This window comes from Lepidochelys kempii, chromosome 1 (assembly GCF_965140285.1).
Source record: "Lepidochelys kempii isolate rLepKem1 chromosome 1, rLepKem1.hap1, whole genome shotgun sequence".
Lineage (NCBI taxonomy): Eukaryota > Metazoa > Chordata > Testudines > Cheloniidae > Lepidochelys > Lepidochelys kempii.
This window is the reverse complement of record NC_136380.1, coordinates 305,790,072-305,802,211: the sequence shown is the minus strand read 5'-3', so window position 1 is coordinate 305,802,211 and position 12,140 is coordinate 305,790,072.

The window sequence follows — 12,140 nt, the reverse complement described above, 5'->3', positions numbered from 1 at the left end:
TGTGAGAGTGTTGGGTCATCCTTTAGGATAGGTTGTAGATCCTTAATAATGCGTTGGAGGGGTTTTAGTTGGGGCTGAAGGTGACGGCTAGTGGCGTTCTGTTATTTTCTTTGTTAGGTCTGTCCTGTAGTAGGTAACTTCTGGGAACTCTTCTGGCTCTATCAATCTGTTTCTTTACTTCTGCAGGTGGGTATTGTAGTTGTAAGAAAGCTTGACAGAGATCTTGTAGGTGTTTGTCTCTGTCTGAGGGGTTGGAGCAAATGCGGTTGTATCGCAGAGCTTGACTGTAGACGATGGATCGTGTGGTGTGGTCAGGGTGAAAGCTGGAGGCATGCAGGTAGAAATAGCGGTCAGTAGGTTTCCGGTATAGGGTGGTGTTTATGTGACCATTGTTTATTAGCACTGTAGTGTCCAGGAAGTGGATCTCTTGTGTGAACTGGACCAGGCTGAGGTTGGTGGTGGGATGGAAATTGTTGAAATCATGGTGGAATTCCTCAAGGCCTTCTTTTCCATGGGTCCAGATGATGAAGATGTCATCAATATAGCGCGAGTAGAGTAGGGGCATTGGGGGACGAGAGCTGAGGAAGCGTTGTTCTAAGTCAGCCATAAAAATGTTGGCATACTGTGGGGCCATATGGGTACCCATAGCAGTGCCGCTGATTTGAAGGTATACGTTGTTCCCAAATGTAAAATAGTTATGGGTAAGGACAAAGTCACAAAGTTCAACCACCAGGTTAGCCGTGACATTATCGGGGATAGTGTTCTTGACGGCTTGTAGTCCATCTTTGTGTGGAATGTTGGTGTAGAGGGCTTCTACATCCATAGTGGCCAGGATGGTGTTATCAGGAAGATCACCGATGGATTGTAGTTTCCTCAGAAAGTCAGTGGTGTCTCGAAGGTAGCTGGGAGTGCTGGTAGTGTAGAGCCTGAGGAGGGAGTCTACATAGCCAGACAATCCTGCTGTCAGGGTGCCAATGCCTCAGATGATGGGGCGCCCAGGATTTCCAGGTTTATGGATCTTGGGTAGTAGATAGAATATCCCAGGTCGGGGTTCCAGGGGTGTGTCTGTGCGGATTTGATCTTGTGCTTTTTCAGGGAGTTTCTTGAGCAAATGCTGTAGTTTCTTTTGGTAACTCTCAGTGGGATCAGAGGGTAATGGCTTGTAGAAACTCGTGTTGGAGAGCTGCCGAGCAGCCTCTTGTTCATATTCCGACCTATTCATGATGACAACAGCACCTCCTTTGTCAGCCTTTTTGATTATGATATCAGAGTTGTTTCTGAGGCTGTGGATGGCATTGTGTTCTGCACGGCTGAGGTTATGGGGCAAGTGATGTTGCTTTTCCACAATTTCAGCCTGCGCACGTCGGCAGAAGCACTCTATGTAGAAGTCCAGTCTGCTGTCTCGACCTTCAGGAGGAGTCCACCTAGAATCCTTCTTTTTGTAGTGTTGGTAGGTAGGTCTCTGTGGATTAGTATGTTGTTCAGAGGTGTGTTGGAAATATTCCTTGAGTCAGAGACGTCAAAAATAGGATTCTAGGTCACCACAGAACTGTATCATGTTCGTGGGGGTGGAGGGGCAGAAGGAGAGGCCCCGAGATAGGACAGCTGCTTCTGCTGGGCTAAGAGTATAGTTGGATAGGTTAACAATATTGCTGGGTGGGTTGAGGGAACCATTGCTGTGGCCCCTTGTGGCATGTAGTTGTTTAGAAAGTTTAGTGTCTTTTTTCTTTTGTAGAGAAGCAAAGTGTGTGTTGTAAATGTCAGAATGTGTCCGTGAGCCAGGGAAACACACCGCTAGCTCATAGTGCAGATGTAGCCTTAGTGTCATCCCGTTGAGTGAAGAAAAGTGTAATAGTTTAATATACCACAAATCCTGAGCACTGGTCAAAAATTCCCAGTTGGAATATGGCCCATTAATTAAAATACAAAAATGTTATTGCACAGTTCATTTGCCAACAACATTAGTAGGGGGTGTGGTCTGTGGGTGAGAAGGGTCAGGTAAAGCCAAGGTATTGTGCATGATTATCCTGGAAATAAATGATAAATTACGATGGGAAATATCACAAGCAGGAGTAACTGTGGTTGGCAGCTATACGTCCCTCAGTGGTGCATAATGTAAGCATGGCAGTGGATTTTCAAGCATACTGGGGGCTTTCTGCTGTGGGGCAGGGGTGTGTTCTTCATCTCAGGCTGCTGGGGGTTGATGATTCTTTCAGCAGTTGCTGTATGTTTTTAATTAGTTATGACTGTCTCCGTGCTTATTTTATGTTTCTTTTGATCAACAATGTTGGGTTCTTTGGGACTAGCCTTAGGGTCCTGAGGCAGGCAGGTGGTGGTTAGAAGAGTGCCAGCATGAGTGCTATCATTTGAGGGTTATTTACTTTACATGGAATTAAAGTCTTTTAAAAATGTCATTAACACTGAAGCTGCCATAGCCATAGGTGCTATGTAAATTAAATAAACATGGATGCTCTGGCTCCTCTCTCAAGTTGCAAGCACATTCTTTGACTCACTAGCTGGGGTTTTCTACTCTGTTCAACAACTGGGTCAAGTCCTGGTCTGCCCTACTCATGCACATTGTCTCCCTGAAATCTGACTTTAATGGAACTAATCATGTGATTTAGGTGAGATGGATTTAGCCCATATTTTGTATCCACACTTCTGTGGTTTATTATCACAAAGGTTTTCCAAGGATCCTTGCAATTTACTATTTAATGACTTCCTGTGTCTGTTTCTCTGATCTTTCCACACCTTGCTGCTCCTTCCGCACTCTGGATGTGAAAGGGAAATGCTGAGCATGCTGTGCCTGAATGAGGTCATTCACTTGTGCACATCTACTGCCTCACCAAAGACACTAAACAATCTGATAAACTTTGCTTATCTGAACAGCAAATTTGGAGCATGTTTGCAGTGTGTTAATGAATCAGAAATCTGCCCCAGAACTGAGGACATTCTGAGTTTAGTAATCCCAACCCAGGAGAAACAACAAAACGTTTCATTAAAATGTACAAACATTTCTCGAACATCCACATTTGTATTGCAGGATTCTAGTTTTACATTGACTTAACCAGAAAGTCAGAAATAATTATTGTGCAGCAATGTACAGAATAATCAGTTTTTCCTTTTCATAGCATTGGATAGCCCATACGTTTAGAGTTTATAATAGTGCTAATAATTGCAAACCGTTACTTGCACAGCTGTGTCTTCTCAAAGCAATCACACTCACTAATGCATATTTTTGGTTTATGTTTTTTGAGTGGAAGATGTGGAAAACTGGTGCCGTTGGTTGACATTTGGGTTCTTGGGATAAACAAGTCATCAAATAATATTAGCAGTAAAAGAATCTCGTGTTGATAAAACAGGATGCTACTTTATTTGGAAATAGTAGAATTGCAGAATGCAAATTGTCTAAAGGGCATATAACTCAAATTGCTAGGTTTGAAAACTCCTGCAAGATTATGAAGGAGCAGGGTACAAAAAGCCAAGTGGTATGGTCAAAAGAAAATGATACTCAGCAATGAAAAAAATCCAGTCAAAGCTGTGTTGATGCATATGAATAGTATATATGTTAGAATTCAACTGTAGTCATTGTTCTGAATTGGTTGGAGATCTCTTGAATGTTCCCTCCATTCTGAAATATATGGATTCAAATGAATTAGAGAAGGAAAAAACCTGTTCGGTCATTGAGTCCCCCTTTGAATATTCTTCAGGATAGGCAGGTGAGGTTTTGCGTGCCCTGTTTTGATTCATATACCACCTAATTTCTCCTCACTCTTGTACATTGGCTTGGATCACATTTTTGTGTGTCAGTTCTGCCTACTCACTATCAGATGTAACCGGTCTCCACTGTTGCCTGCTTACGCAGGATCGTTCCATGCCATATATATTTGTGCATGCTTTTGTTCAGTTTACATTTAAAAGTTTCAAGCAATGGGGTGTAAACAGGTGTCTTTCCAACCTACCCTCAAACACAGGACACACATGAGATAGAGTCCAATTCACCCCTTCAATGGGGTTTAGTTTTATTAGCACAGAAATAAACACAGTAACATAAAATTCAGTTTGAATGCAGGCTTGGTTGCTCCTTGGATTTCTCCCTCCAGACTGCACAGATCATAATCTAGATCCTTTCTCTCAAATTTAAGTCCTGATTTAAGCTTTTTCTCCACCACACCTTGCCCCTTTTCTAACTGAACCCTTGGGAGTAAGGGAGTGGGTGCAAACAGGCTAATACTTAGAGTGCCTAGGCAGATAGCTTAGCCTTGCTTGTGCTCACGTGTACCTCCTCTCACCTTTGTGCTGGAGTGCAGCACAGTGTATACGAGTTGCAAGATCAAAGGCTGAAAGGCTGTTGAGTTCTCAGTACTACTCTGTCTGTGTCACTGATGCACACACTGGACACACTAGACACAAATTACATCCAGGTTTCAGAGTAGCAGCCGTGTTAGTCTGTATCCATAAAAAGAAAAAGAGTACTTGTGGCACCTTCGAGACTAACAAATTTATTACAGCATAAACTTTCGTGAGCTATAGCTCACTTCATTGGATGCATACAGTGGAAAATATAGTGGGGGGATTTTATATACACAGAGAACATGAAAAAATGGGTGTTACCATACAGACTGTAACAAGAATGATCAGGAAAGGTGAGCTATTACCAGCAGGAGAGCGGGGTGGGGGACCTTTTGTAGTGATAATCAAGGTGGGCCATTTTCAGCACTTTACAAGAACAGTAGGAGGGGAAATAAACAAGGGGAAATAGTTTTACTTTGTGTAATGACCCATCCACTCCCAGTCTTTATTCAAGCCTAAGTTAATTGTATCCAGTTTGCAAATTTATTCCAATTCAGCAGTCTCTCGTTGGAGTCTGTTTTTGAAGTTTTTTGTTGAAGAATTGCTACTTTTAGGTCTGTAATCAAGTGACAAAAGAGATTGAAGTGTTCTCCAACTGGTTTTTGAATGTTATAATTCTTGACGTCTGATTTGTGTCCATTTATTCTTTTACGTAGAGACTGTCCAGTTTGGCCAATGTACATGGCAGAGGGGCATTGCTGGCACACGATGGCATATACGCTAGTGTTCCCATTCCACATTGCTTTCCAATGTAGATGACTTTTAAAAAAAATACCTTGGAGACCATGAGCATTTTGAAACAGGAGCATTAGTTAATAATACAATCTTATACCAAAAGGCAGTGGAATCCTGAGGTGTGTCTTGAGTTCTCACCTATGGTATTTTCCATTTCAGCGGCAACTCTGGCTAGATAGAGCAGTTTTAATTTTGCTGGGGCACCATAACTCAGTTTTTTGAGATTATTTTAAAGCTCTCTTCATTGTGAGCTTTCTGTTCTGCTTCAGATTTGTTAGTAAAAGTGAGGCAAAAGGCAGAAGGCATGCAAGCTTTGAGGACCCCATCACATGAACGTGAGTAATGTACGAATGGGCCAGTGCACAGGGCACTAAACTAGGGACTCATGACACCTGAATTTTATTCCTGCCTCTGCCTTACATTGGGCAAGTCACCTGACCTCTTTGTGCTGCAGCTTCCCCATTCATTAAATGAAAAACAAAACATGGTATTTTATTAAACAAACATTCCTTGCAATACATAATTAGGATTTTTTTTGTACTTTTGCGTCTGCCTCGGTTTGGTGCCTACTTGGTTTAACAGCTCTTTGTGTAACCTATCCTGTATATAATACATCCTGGTTTGTATAGTTACTGTAATTATCAGGCTGTGTCATGAAAATGAAAATACTGTGGCAATCCACTTTTATCTTATGTCTCAATCTTCCAGTACACTCCCTTATGCCATTGTACAGCTACCTTGGCCTCCAGCAACAATACATTAAATCCCATTATAGTCACTTGAATTGCACCCTATTATGACACCCCAGTGCTGTGATTCTTTAAATATGTTGTAATGAAGGTAATGTACTGTTCAGAGTTTTGGAAATTGTCACATCAGGAATGTGAAAATTGTTTCAAATAGAGTAAGATACACGTTGTATGTGGGGAAATGAATGGAGAATGCAAGTTAATGTACACAACAGTAACTTTGAAAATACACTAAGGGCTCAGTTGTGGAGTTACCACTAGCCCTGAGTAAGGGGCACCACCAGAGTCTTATCCATGACTCCACCCTTGCTCCAGAGAGGGTATAATCTGTGACAGTTCTTTATGTGGTGCACATTACTTTTCCCTCTGCATATTCTCAGCTGTGCTGGCCAGCATGTAGGTGAGGTTAGAGTGAAGATACCACCCACTCCCTTGTCTGCCCATTCCCAGTCCATCCTCATGGAAGGAAGAGCAGTGGTGTTTTCCCTTCAGTGCTGTAACCTGTGATGAGCCCAGCCAATACAGGGAGGCCAGCAGGGAAGTAAAGGGTCATTTCATGCTCCCTTGCTCCCATGTTATGAGTGCACAGGGACAGTCACAGGCTCACCTTATATCTGTGCCCACTGAAATGCATTCCAACCAACGTATAGTTTATTTTATAAATATGCAGCTCAGTGTAATGAATTCTTCAGGCAGAAAGAAATACATTTCAGAGTGCGCGGCTGTGACCCGTACAACTTGGGCACTCCTACTGCCAATGGCTTTGCTGATAATGTTCTTCTAAATAAAGATTGATATCTGAGTTTTCAAGAAACGAATCCGTGGTTGCAACAGAAAACATGAGCTGAGCAATCCGACCTCCCATATAATGGGTGTCAGAGGACTGGGAGGTAGAATTCAGATAGTCAGGACTCACCTTGGAATGAGAAGTCAGTCACACAGGACATGCTTCAGTCTGTCCTTTTAGTGGTTTATACATAGTGCTTTAATAAAGGCTGAGACCTGGGAGTGAACACCAGTTGGGTTTTTGTTTTATGGTTAGGAAACGTTATCCACGGGCAGTTGTGGCATGATACAACTTGTCTTTACAGAAACATTAAAATAAGTGTTTCTGACAAATCGTTGCTTGCAGCAATCATTTCTGAAGGAAGGTACCATATAAACTCTATCCCATCTCATAACTGCATCATTGTTCCCATCCAGTAAAGGCATGTTTGTTCAGCCAATTGTTCAAAAATCAACCAGTGTCGAGAAAAACTCATGGCCGGCAATGTGAACATTTTACTCAGAATTCACAAAGAGCAGAGATGGATGCTTTCGGACATGGACAAAGAGTAGAAATGTAATTAGAAAAGCAGGGCCAGGGCTTTTGTCTGTATGTTTAACAGAAAGCACATTTTCTAGTTATCAAGAATTCCTCAGAGCAAAGTGATGGCCCAAGTCCCCTGGCTCTCACAAAATACATAGAAGGGAACTCAGTTGGGTAGTGAGCAAAGCTGGCATAGGGCTCCCAGGTACGTTGCCCTAGTCCTGATGCTTCTCTTCATGGTTCCAACCATGTGCTGTGTGGCATGCTCTGAGTGACGTCGGCCTGCAACATCCACAAAGCACTAACCCAGGAACAGCGTAGCATAGTGTGCTCATGTCAAGCCACATGTCCCTTTGGTAATGACATCACCTACACCAACAGCAAGGGGAGTGGGGGACTTGTGTCCTTATATCTGCTATATACCACTGCAGGATCACAGTTGGGTAGGGCTGATCTTTCCTGAGCTACTTAGCAAGATTCTGCATCAGCAGTGTAAAAAACAAAGGGCCTGGACAAGACAAAGATACAGATAGCATGGCAAAATTAACTTGTCCTTTTAGAAATTATTCTCATCTCCATTAGTAGCCTGAATAAAGTGCTTTCATGTAGGAGGACTCAGAAAAGGTGAATTTTGCCCTATGTTATGTTCCGTGTCTACCAAATCCAGCATGCAAGTCCCCAAAGCAAGCAAGCATAGTGCATAAGTTTTGTTTTTGTTTCAAGTATACAAGTTAATGGAATGAGAAATCTTATCTGTGTTTGTTATCTAAGAATGTCTGGCAAAGAGAGGAGAGGGTTGGCCTTTGAAGTCCCTGTAGAACTTGGCCAAATATTTTAAGCCGACTCAAGCCCAGACAAAGCAAAGTTGGATTCAGCACTGAGAACTTATTTACTCTCATACCAAACTTTATGAGCCAGAATCTCCGCTGGTGTAAATCAGTGGAGTTCTGTTGACTTGAACAGCGCTAAGGCAATTTACCCCAGCTGAGGACCTTGCGCCAAATGTAAAAAGTCTGTGGAGTGGAGGGTGTAATGTGTATTTGTGTTATTAATGGCCTTCATCTTAAGTGTTTGCCAAGTATCAACTAATTCACCTCAAAGTCATGTAGAGTTTGAGAGGCCAAGAGCGCCTACCTACACTGTATACTATGTCAGACAGACTATTAACTTTGCAGTTAGTGGCTCCAGCAGAGAACAAGAGCTATGCAATAACAATAGCAATTGGAGCTCTTCTGTGATGGGTGCCTGAAAGGAATGGAAACTAGGAATTCATATTGTAATGACTCCCATTGGAATAAGACCGCTGTAATTTATAACTCATACTAAGTAATTCCTGGGAGTGTATAATGAAAATTATTTTTGTTGCCATATTCATGACCAAAGAATTTGCTTGACCAAAGTAGAAGGATATGAATCAAGGCTGTCTGTGGGAATATTACTGTTGTCCTTAGTGACCGAACATGACCTTGAGAACGGTTTTACATCTTATAGTTGTGGCTAAAAAGACAAATGGATGTGTGGCAGTCCTTTCTGCGTGAAGTGCACAGTAGCTCAGTGCAGAGGAAGGGTGCCTACTGAGTCCGCTGCTGCTTACAACTCAGCCTCTGTGCCTCAAGATCTTTATGGTGGTTAATCTCGAACTGGGTAACCCCATCATTGATTACTGCTTGCCAGCATGATCTATCCATTGCTGACAACTCCCATGTGTCAACGTCAATGTCACAACTATTTCAAGTTATGCTTCAATGTGGTCTTGAAGCATAGGCGCCGACTCCATGGGTGTTCCAGGGCTGGAGCACCCACAGAAAAAAATTAGCAGATGCTTAGCACCCACCAACAGCCCACCTCCCCTCTCATCCCCCAACTCCTGCCCACGGGCAGCCTCTGCTGATCAACTCCTCCCCCTCCCTCCCAGCGCCTCCCATGCACCGCAGATCAGCTGGGGGAGGAGCGGGGATAGGGTGTGCTCAGGGGAGGGGGCAGAAAGAGGAGGGGAAGCGGCAAGGGCGGGAAGAGGTGGGGTGGGGGTGGGAAGGGGTGGAGTGGGGAGTTGAGCACCCCTGGGGAAAATTAGAAGCCGGCACCTGTGCCTTGAAGTGTTTCTTCTGGCTGCCTCATATGCGGTTCCCCACGTTCAGTTTGCCATACTGGTGTCGTCCATCCTCAACGCATGAACAGCCCCACATGACTGTAATGCAATAAGCATGGCTTCAATACCCATGGAGTGGCTACGTTCCAGAACCTCATTATTGGTAACTATATCCTGCCATTTGATGAAGAGTATGGCATGCAGATGTCATAAATGGAACTTACCTAGAAGCTTAATGTGATGCTGTAAGAGATCCAGGTCTAACAGCTATACAACAAGTTGGACAGCGCGACCACTTTTGAAGCTTAATACTATGTTGCTGCTGACTCTGCCTGACAGTCTGCCAAATGATGAACTGCCCTTGTTGATGTGACTTGTCAACTCCTTGTCTATAGTAACATAATTTGACAATGTACTACCAAGATAGCAGAAGTCTGTAATAGCATTCAGTTGTGTGTTGCTAATGTTGACTTTTGGTTTTGTGTAGGGTTTTGCTGGTGCATGTGGTACATGACCTCTGTCTTTTTCAGATTGATTGTCAGCCCGTCCCTTTCTGCAGACTCTGCAAATCAGTCTGAAATCAGTTGTATATGTTTTAGACTGTGTGCTTCTAGAGGAGGCAGTGACATACAGCTGCTCATGAACAAATGCCTTAAAGACCTTCATGGAAGATTGCAGCTTGTTCAGATTAAATAATTTTCCAGAAGATTGGAAACATATCATGATACCATCATTCAGGTCTCTTGTAGCATCATTGATATGGCTGCATAGAAAAGATTAAACAAGAATGGACCGATTACTCAGCCTTGCTTAATACCATTAGTAATAGGAAATGGATCAGATAGAAGGCCATCTACTCCGACTTGTCCAAACAGTCCATCATGAAATAGTCTCAGAATGTTGGTGAATTTTTCTGGACAACCAAACTTACATAATAATTGCCAAAGCCCAGGTCTACTGACAGTGTCAAATGCTTTAGCGAGGTCAGTAGAGACAGTATAAAGGTCCTGTTGCTATTCTCTGCATTTCTCCTGCATCTGACATGCTACAAATATCCAGTCTGCCATTCCCTGCGTTAGCCTAATTCTGCATTGCAACTCCAGTAGCGCACAAGTAGTGATGTTGTGTAGCAGCTGATCAAAGAGTACTCTAGTCAGTCTGGCAATGGAGAGTAACGAGATACTGTGATAGTTATCACAGTTGGACTTTTCACTTTTCCTCTTGTGTATGGTTACAGTGATGGTTTTGTCTTTGAAGTCCTGCAGTCTTCAGTACTCCATCTATTTAGAAGCAGTCTATGCAGTCACCTCAGCAGGATCTCATCTCCATACTTGAATATGTCTGCAGGAATGCCGTCAGATCCAGGAGCCCTGCCGTTCTTCATGCACTGATTGCCATGCTGACTTTGTCAAGGGATGGGGCTGCATCCATGTTGTCATTACATACTGGCTGATCTACTTTTATTAAAGCCTCATCTGTGATGCTGGATGGTGTGTTCAAAAGATTACTGAAATACTCTCACCTCTGAAAGATTTCTCCTTCATCGGTGATCAGTGTTAGGCTGTCTGCACTCTTCAAAGGCACTGTAGTAGTATGTGTGGGACCATATACATCTTTCAAAGCAGAATAGAAGTTTTTGGTCTTAGGGCGGACGGCATAGCCCTGGATTTCATCTGCCTGACATTCCTCCATTGATCCCACATGTCTCTAAGCTTAAATTGGATGTCACAACACAGATTCCTGTATGTTATAACTGTGCCTAGAGGCATTTGGGATACAAGAATTTGACAATGCCTCTCATGTTTTTTAGTGAGTAGCTGTTGAATTTCTGGACCATTCTTGTCAAACTAATCTTGATTACATCATTTTTCTGTACCCAAGGTGGCAAGAGCAGCTTGATATACCATGTTGCGAAAAGTCACCTACCCACTGTTTACATTAACACTAGTAGACAAGCCAGCAGGGTCAGACGAAGCTGCTGTAATGTTATTACAGAACTGTGTTCATATGGCTTTATCTTATAATCATTTTACATTGAGTTGTCTGATTGGTTTAGATGATGACTTGTGACACACTGGTTGATTTACCAATATCAGTTTGGAGCGGATCATGCAATGGTCTGTCTAGCAGTCTGCCCTGTGCATGATTACATACTGCAGCTCTCACTGCTGTTGTTGATAAGATACCGTCTTGTGGATCTTGGGTGCATCCATGACATCTTCTTTTTGTCTGGTAGGTGGAAAAAGGTATTCAAGATTGCTAATTGCTGCTTGACACACTCACTAGGTAGCCTTGTTCCATTACTATTCTCTTTCCCATGCTTCCCAATGGCAGGCCACCAGATTACTACATAACTTCCAATCTTTGCATTAAAGTCCCCCATGATAACCAGTTCATCTGACACTGACGTAGATACGATGAGTTTGTCTAAGTCACCACAGAACTTTTCTTTCTCGTTGTCAGCATTTGTCACAGTAAGAGCATAAGCGCTGATGATGGTAACATACTGCTTATGTTTCAATGGCAACCATAGAATCATAAGAGGCTCACTTGTGCCCTTAGATAGACTTTCAAGCTTGGAAGCAGTGGAGTTGCTCATGTCAAAGCCAACACCCAACTGTCATGGCTCTGGGGATGGGTGACCTTGCCAGTAGAATGCATACCCTGCACCAATCTCTGCCTTTCAGCAGTGAGTCTGGTTTCACTGTGTGAGTCCATGTCAACCCTATACCTGGCCCGTTCTTTTGCAACAAGTGCTGTGCCTCTCAGGTTGGCTTGTGGTAGGGGTGACACATGAAGTTCTAACATTCCACTAAATTACTGGAATTGATGTCATGAGCCACCTACATGCAGATCTACAGTTATGACCACCAGCATCACCACACCCATCATTTCCCCACTCGCC